The following is an 8610-nucleotide window of genomic DNA, read 5'->3' as shown; positions in this document are numbered from 1 at the left end:
CAAGCTGTGAGTGCGAAATCTACGGAACGAAGTTTTTACACGCCGAGTTCAACTACTCTAACGCGATCATGAAAATATTACCGTAACGCCTCATGTCATGCGATTTGAACACGAATGCTCAACAGCTATACCTGTGGGCACCGCGGGGTAGGACGAATAGCAAATATCACTGAATGCGCAAGCGTACCTCCGACCAGTTATTTCACCGTATAAAAACAGCGCCGAACAAACAGCCGTAGCAAAGTGTTCCGTGACAAAGCGGAGTGGAAAAACACGATGAAAACGCCAAGCACTTCACACGCATGTGCATATTCCCGTTCCCGGCTGTGCCTCCCCCTCGCTTCGTCATAGGCCGCTGTAAGGCCGTTTGTTCGATACTCAGGTGATCATCTGTTTAAAAAATTGCCCGTGTGCACATTAAAATGCTTACCTCACCCTTTCTCCTCTTCGCAAAGGCCGCTCTTCGAAGTGGCGAGGTGTTTCTCTTGTGGGAGAATATAGACGGAACAACGCCGGGCTTCAGTCGCGCCGATTCAATTGGACTACCGATTGCCCGCATCGTTGTCAAGCTCCGAGGATAATCACTGTCGCGGAAACGGTCCTAACACAGCACAGTTGATTTCGTCGGCAAGAAAATATCTCTCCTCACCGCAGGGACCCACTGCGTTGCAAGTTTCTTGTACTTCGGGAACATGTGAAACACCACATCGTCTCCCCCGCCTGTGTTCGCACAGCCGAATGTGGCACAGAACGAGGGCATGTTGGGCGCCCTTGGCTGTAGGCACTCACGCATCACAGAAAGGAAGCACAGTTCACGAAAATCGCAAGGAAAAACAAACGTGAGCGCCGGCAGATCTCTCGTAGCGTCGTTTAGTAAAGCGCAGGACGGGAAGAAACATGCCAGCACATGCCAGCACGCCGGTCCGGCAGTGGGCTTCTTCGATTTTCCACTTCTGGCTGCCCGCGGGCTGCCAGAGCCAGCCAGAGCGCCTTCGTTTTTCTCGGGTTGCTCCGCCCACCGCGCGACGCACTTCCGCCGGGCGTTCGTTTTGCTCGGGCTGGACGGTTCTGGCTACCCGCGGGCAGCCAGAACCTGCCTGGATGATTTTGGCCTGGCTGCACTCTGGAAGTTCTCTGGCTCGCAGACAACTGAAAGAGGCGATGGGCGCTCGCCGCCATCTTTGCTGGGACTTCACGGATTGCAACGCGGGCACTTGGGGACTTACATTTACCTCGCTCAGCCAACTGTCTACGGTCATCTTCGGATTTCCTTACTTATAGCGTTATCTTTTTAGGTGCTAATGCTCCGTTCCGCATCGCGAAGCGGTTTGATACGAGCCGTGGTGAACCGTTTGAAGCTTTTGTGTATGTGTATATGTGTGTGTGTCCCCTGATATGTGTATGTGTGTGTGTCCCCTTGCTTCTTCGCGGCGGTGAACAGAGCGCCGCGCTCTCATGCGTGCATGTTAACTGCATCGTGTTCCACGCAAGTTGTAGACGCTCATTCACACATTGCGGTACATTTTGGATTCGTCTTTCACTGGTGGCGTTTCTTTCCACATATCTCGCGTATGTATATCTCTCCTTTCTATGCATTTAGCGAAGGCTTTGCAGCTAGCCCCTGTTCGCTCCATCTCTCCATCGTATGCTTAGGTGGCGGCTCGAAACCGATATGTGTTCGAACTGCAGGCCGTTGATATAAGAATACACTGGTTGCACTCGGTACATTGGACACACGTACATTGGCTTATTGCTGTCATGATTTCGACCAATGTTTTCGTGTGAAACGTTTCGCTGGTCACAGGCGACGTGCATGTTCATGCGCGAGCCGCGTCCCCAGCTCCTTAGGGTCAAAATGAGAAGCACCATCAGCCACAACAAACTTTCTGAAATCGAAGCCCAAGCAGGTCGGCGCGAAATTTTATGCGTATGAGAGTTACCCGATAACCTGCTTTTTCATGTCTTGTGATGAAACAGCGCCAACTCATCGATGTCGCCGGTGGGCGACGTGATCGCTGCGAACAGGGATCCTCCAGCTATCGCTTTTGAGTACACAATCACGATTTCGCGTCTTGTCATCCGCCGCGTCGGAGGCCATCTGTTGCGCTGCGCAAGGCGAGGTTGGCCCAGTACGCGTCCTGCGCCGAGTCGCGCGAAATCGATCGTATTCCTGAATGCAACTATATATTTTCAAGCTGGTAACGCATAAATGGGCCGACTACGCCGAGCGCGCGTCGGCCTCCCCGGGCGCTGCCATGCTGGTAGCATGTTTACATTTGGCCAGCTGTACCGGCGTTCGATTTTGCAAACTTCGCGCAGGTTCGGGTTGTCTTGGGATCCCAGCCAACGTGACTTCCTGTCAGAACCAGAACTAGTTGGTTGCTATCTGACTGCCAGCGGGCTGCCAAAACTCCGAAAATCGAAGAGGCCCAATGCTGTCCCCGGGAATGACGTCACTCTCGCCGGTTTTCTCCTCCGACGGCCTCCTCACCCGGCTTTCCTGGAAGCGAAGGGGGCGTGTCCACGGGGGGGGGGGGGGGGGATTTAGAAAGCGATTTCTGTCGCTTATAGCAACAAAACAAAGAAAAAAATTTCAGAACCGTAAATTAATAGGCCTGTACTTCCCAACCCCAGCAATTCATGGAAATTGAAAATCGTCTCAGCTTCCCTTTAATACGCTTGCAAACCAACATCAGATATCTTTATTACGTCGTTATGGCTTCCGCAGCTTTTCTCTTCGTTCGTTGGCTCCTTGCGCTTTCTGCACACGTACACGCGTTCCCTACTGCACTGCACCGCAACATTTTCTTTTTGTATCGACCAGTGTTCGAGTAACGTATCAAAAAAGTAGTAGGCGACCCTAATCTTTGATTTAGGTGTCTCTTAGTGGCAATCCCACCTCGGCGTTGTTCTTAAGGTCAAGTGAGCGAACGTCTTTCCGCTGGCACGATACGCGGGCGAGGAGCAAGGGACGGCGAGAAGGAAGCGCAGCGCGCGCCACTTGGTGATGCGCAGGGACTTGCTTAGGAGAAGCCGTGGAAGCATTGTCAGTGGCGACAACGCGCAAGGGAGCGTCAAACTAAGCCTTATTCGTAGCCGCTTGCATCGATTCACGTCGCGCACGCTTGTACTGCGGACTGACCTAAGCAGGTGAAGCCGCGGACGAGTGTAGCCCTTCCCACCTCATGGCACCCTGCCCCTTTCCCCGGGAGCGAAGATGAGATAGCCCTCGCGCTGCGGATGCCTAGGCCGCTTACATAGTACATCATCATCATCATCATCATCATCATCATCATCATCATCATCATCATCATCAGCCTGGTTACGCCCACTGCAGGGCAAAGGCCTCTCCCATACTTCTCCAACAACCCCGGTCATGTACTAATTGCGGCCATGCTGTCCCTGCAAACTTCTTAATCTCATCCGCCCACCTAACTTTCTGCCGCCCCCTGCTACGCTTCCCTTCCCTTGGGATCCAGTCCGTAACCCTTAATGACCATCGGTTATCATCCCTCCTCATTACATGTCCTGCCCATGCCCATTTCTTTTTCTTGATTTCAACTAAGATGTCATTAACTCGCGTTTGTTCCCTCACCCAATCTGCTCTTTCCTGATCCCTTAACGTTACACCTATCATTCTTCTTTCCATAGCTCGTTGCGTCGTCCTCAATTTGAGTAGAACCCTTTTCGTAAGCCTCCAGGTTTCTGCCCCGTAGGTGAGTACTGGTAAGACACAGCTATTATACACTTTTCTCTTGAGAGATAATGGCAACCTGCTGTTCATGATCTGAGAATGCCTGCCAAACGCACCCCAGCCCATTCTTATTCTTCTGATTATTTCCGTCTCATGATCCGGATCCGCCGTCACTACCTGCCCTAAGTAGATGTATTCCCTTACGACTTCCAGTGCCTCGCTGCCTATTGTAAATTGCTGTTCTCTTCCGAGACTGGTAAACATTACTTTAGTTTTCTGCAGATTAATTTTTAGACCCACTCTTCTGCTTTGCCTCTCCAGGTCAGTGAGCATGCATTGCAATTGGTCCCGTGAGTTACTAAGCAAGGCAATATCATCAGCGAATCGCAAGTTACTAAGGTATTCTCCATTAATTTTTATCCCCAATTCTTCCCAATCCAGGTCTCTGAATACCTCCTGTAAACACGCTGTGAATAGCATTGGAGAGATCGTATCTCCCTGCCTGACGCCTTTCTTTATTGGGATTTTGTTGCTTTCTTTATGGAGGACTACGGTGGCTGTGGAGCCGCTATAGATATCTTTCAGTATTTTTACATACGGCTCGTCTACACCCTGATTCCGTAATGCCTCCATGACTGCTGAGGTTTCGACAGAATCAAACGCTTTCTCGTAATCAATGAAAGCTATATATAAGGGTTGGTTATATTCCGCACATTTCTCTATCACCTGATTGATAGTGTGAATATTATCTATTGTTGAGTAGCCATTACGGAATCCTGCCTGGTCCTTTGCTTGACAGAAGTCTAAGGTGTTCCTGATTCTATTTGCGATTACCTTAGTAAATATTTTGTAGGCAACGGACAGTAAGCTGATCGGTCTATAATTTTTCAAGTCTTTGGCGTCCCCTTTCTTATGGATTAGGATTATGTTTGCGTTCTTCCAAGATTCCGGTACGCTCGACGTCATGAGGCATTGCGTATACAGGGTGGCCAGTTTCTCTAGAACAATCTGCCCACCATCCTTCAACAAATCTGCTGTTACCTGATCCTCCCCAGCTGCCTTCCCCCTTTGCATATCTCCCAAGGCTTTCTTTACTTCTTCCGGCATTACCTTTGGGACTTCGAATTCCTCTAGACTATTTGCTCTTCCATTATCGTCGTGGGTGCCACTGGTACTGTATAAATCTCTATAGAACTCCTCAGCCACTTGAACTATCTCATCCATATTAGTAATGATATTGCCGGCTTTGTCTCTTAATGCATACATCTGATTCTTGCCAATTCCTAGTTTCTTCTTCACTGTTTTTAGGCTTCCGCCGTTCCTGAGAGCATGTTCAATTCTATCCATATTATACTTCGTTATGTCAGCTGTCTTACGCTTGTTGATTAACTTCGAAAGTTCTGCCAGTTCTATTCTAGCTGTAGGGTTAGAGGCTTTCATACATTGGCGTTTCTTGATCAGATCTTTCGTCTCCTGCGATAGTTTACTGGTATCCTGCCTAACCGAGTTACCACCGACTTCCATTGCACACTTCTTAATGATGCCCACAAGGTTGTCGTTCATTGCTTCAACACTAAGGTCCTCTTCCTGAGTTAAAGCCGAATACCTGTTCTGTAGTTTGATCTGGAATTCCTCTATTTTCCCTCTTACCGCTAACTCATTTATCGGCTTCTTATGTACCAGTTTCTTCCGTTCCTTCCTCAGGTCTAGGCTAATTCGAGTTCTTACCATCCTGTGGTCACTGCAGCGCACCTTGAATAGCACGTCCACATATTGTATGATGCCAGGGTTAGCGCAGAGTATGAGGTCTATTTCATTTCTAGTCTCGCCGTTCGGGCTCCTCCACGTCCACTTTCGGCTATCCCGCTTGCGGAAGAAAGTATTCATTATCCTCATATTATTCTGTTCCGCAAACTCTACTAATAACTCCCCCCTGCTATTCCTAGTGCCTATGCCATATTCCCCCACTGCCTTGTCTCCAGCCTGCTTCTTGCCTACCTTGGCATTAAAGTCGCCCATTAGTATAGTGTATTTAGTTTTCACTCTACTCATCGCCGATTCCACGTCTTCATAGAAGCTTTCGACTTCCTGGTCATCATGACTGGATGTAGGGGCGTAGACCTGTGCAATCTTCATTTTGTACCTCTTATTAAGTTTAACAACAAGACCTGCCACCCTCTCGTTAATGCTATAGAATTCCTGTATGTTTCCAGCTATGTTCTTATTAATCAGGAATCCGACTCCTAGTTCTCTTCTTTCCGCTAAGCCCCGGTAGCACAGGACGTGCCCGCTTTTTAGCACTGTATATGCTTCTTTTGGCCTCCTAACTTCACTGAGCCCTATTATATCCCATTTGCTGCCCTCTAATTCCTCCAATAGCACTGCTAGACTCGCCTCACTAGATAACGTTCTAGCGTTAAACGTTGCCAGGTTCATATTCCAATGGCGGCCTGTCCGGAGCCAGTGATTCTTAGCACCCTCTGCAGCGTCGCAGGTCTGACCGCCGCCGTGGTCAGTTGCTTCGCATCTGCTGGGGACTGAGGGCCGGGGTTTGATTGTTGTGTTCATATAGGAGGTTGTGGCCAAGTACTGCACCAGGGTGGCCAATCCTGCTCTGGTGAGGGAGTGCGTTACCGGTTCTGGTCACCGGGATCAGGCCACACTCCAGGCCTGTTTGTGCAATTTTATCAACACGTGGATTTTTTTTTTTTTAATCCGGTGGGAAATTGCCGGCACCGGGATTCGAGCCACGGACCTCTTGCATGCGAGGCGGGTGTTCTACCTCTGCGTCACCGCTGCAACTCTTAGTACATGCGTAGGGCCTATCCCCTCGGCTCCTCCTCCGCTTTCCGGCCCAGGGTTCCGCTGCACCTTCCTCCTACGCTATCGCCTTTCTTTCATCTCACGCTCCACTCCGCTTTTACTTTCGTTCTTCGCTCGGATACGCCGACCCCGTTGGACAACGCCGACACTCTCCGCAGCAACGGGTGCCTAAGAGCTGGGCTCTAAAATTGCTTCGTTGTCCATTGCGTGGGAATATCTTTCGGATACCTGGTCACATTGACAGCTAAACAGCGACAAGGCAAATGCTCAACGGCGTCCACCTTCGATCTGTGTAGCGCAGCCCAGCGAAGAGAAGAAATTCTGATTCTCTCCGCGATTCGTTTTCTCACAAGCGATGTCCTCACAAAAATTAACTGCGTGTACCACATGGTTAAGACGACCACGTAGCTAGCTAATCAGAAGGCTGAGTACGTGATTCTGAACACCCAAAGCATACAATTGTGTCTTGTTGTGATCATGGTGATGGACCAGACAGTAACAAAGGGTTGGTAACAAACATAACTCTCTATTGGGCAAACTCTAGTTCAGAAAAAATTCAGTGCCAATATACTCTGTTAAAGCGGATGACTAGCGAAGCTGTGCATGCGGGCTCCTTAACGGCGAACTGTCCACCGCCGTGCGTCAAACTCCGTACGTCGCTCCTCCACGATGTTGGCACGACACGGCACGACACCTTCTATAAACGAATCCCGCCACGTAGAACAGACACTCACCTCACTGCCCTCCGAGGGCACCCACTGCCTCACTGCAGCCAATGCGATCATGCGTCGGTCGACGCCGGCGGTGCAGTAATGGTTGTGAGGTCCTTCGAAAACCAAAAGCAGACACACACACCACAGACCACATAAAATTGCTTCCCTACAAACTCCCTCTCAAACCTGGCCATTGCTCCTGTGACACGTCCCAAGTTTGTGGGATCGGGGCCGCATGGACGGTAAGCATACCTTTCCGCCTCGCGCTCCTAGTGGGCAGCACGATTGCAGGACCACAGCCATGGGAGAGCGGAATGAAAGGAAAGGAGTTACTCAAGTGCCTAAACACCGACAGAGAGAGGGCAGTGCGAATGTAGACTTGGTCAACACGGTCAACGTGTAGTGTCTTTTATCATCTTAATATCTGATGGGGGATGTATTTGTACCTATAAGGTATTAAAATTATTTGTGCAAGTTGGCGGAACACAAAACCTGCTTCACCTCCGCCATGGCTCAGCCCGGTATTGCACTATCTTCAGGATCGGCCCACTTATGGGGCTAAATTCTCGACCTACATGGCTCGTAGACGCAAGCGATTTTTTTCCAGAACCTAGCCGTATACAGGTTCGCTGTACAAGAAAAGAATACACAGATATCACATAGACAAATTCGAGAACATTGTTCGTGGAATCTGGTGCCACGGATCAAGTCTGTCCACTACTAATATATATATATATATATATATATATATATAGATGCCCACCCAACATATAGACAGTTTGGTGAATTCACATAAACAACACATAAGAGAAATAAGTCACTCCATTAGCTAGCGGGGGCAGTGTCGTTTAAGGCACACTACGTGGAGTTCTGGCCATAAGCAGTACCGCTATGAAAGGGTAACACTATCGGCTATGATGTAATACTGTAGTGCGCCAAAGGTTGCAGTACCTTGTGCGGCTCGAAATTACGCTGCAGGAGTTTTTCAATGAGACCACAGAAATTGCCGGTTGGTTATATGTGAGGGACACCGGTGTCCATCTATTTGGCAGCAAGCTCGTGTCATGTAGTCACACGCAAACTTTTGCTCATCGCCTCGCTTGCCTGACCTGAATACAAAAACTATATCACGAATTTCACCTGTTCACGTGTATTGCTGTGCGAGTCGTGGCACACGTGACTGCCGTTTACTGCGCTACAAATGTGACCTTCGGTACTCACGTGACGCCTATGCAGCTTCTAGAGAAGTATGCGGCGAGAAGGAGAGGCACCCGCAGAGAAGGTAGCGAAGGCAAGAGAGAAACCGTTCACTCGCCGTCGAGCTCGAGAGGGTGTAGGGGACTTTAGGATTTTCTTTATCACCGCTATGTCGTCTCAAAG

The 8610-nt window shown here is 49.5% G+C and overlaps 1 pseudogene; it reads left to right on the top strand.

Annotated features, from left to right (window-relative positions):
* Window positions 1–7605: 7605 nt before the first annotated feature.
* On the top strand, window positions 7606–7785 carry LOC126526633 (U2 spliceosomal RNA; annotated as a pseudogene).
* Window positions 7786–8610: the final 825 nt, after the last annotated feature.

This window comes from Dermacentor andersoni, chromosome 6 (genome assembly GCF_023375885.2).
Source record: "Dermacentor andersoni chromosome 6, qqDerAnde1_hic_scaffold, whole genome shotgun sequence".
Taxonomy (NCBI): Eukaryota; Metazoa; Arthropoda; class Arachnida; order Ixodida; family Ixodidae; genus Dermacentor; species Dermacentor andersoni.
The sequence above is the reverse complement of the archived record's forward strand: the minus strand, read 5'-3'. Positions and strand labels throughout refer to the sequence as shown.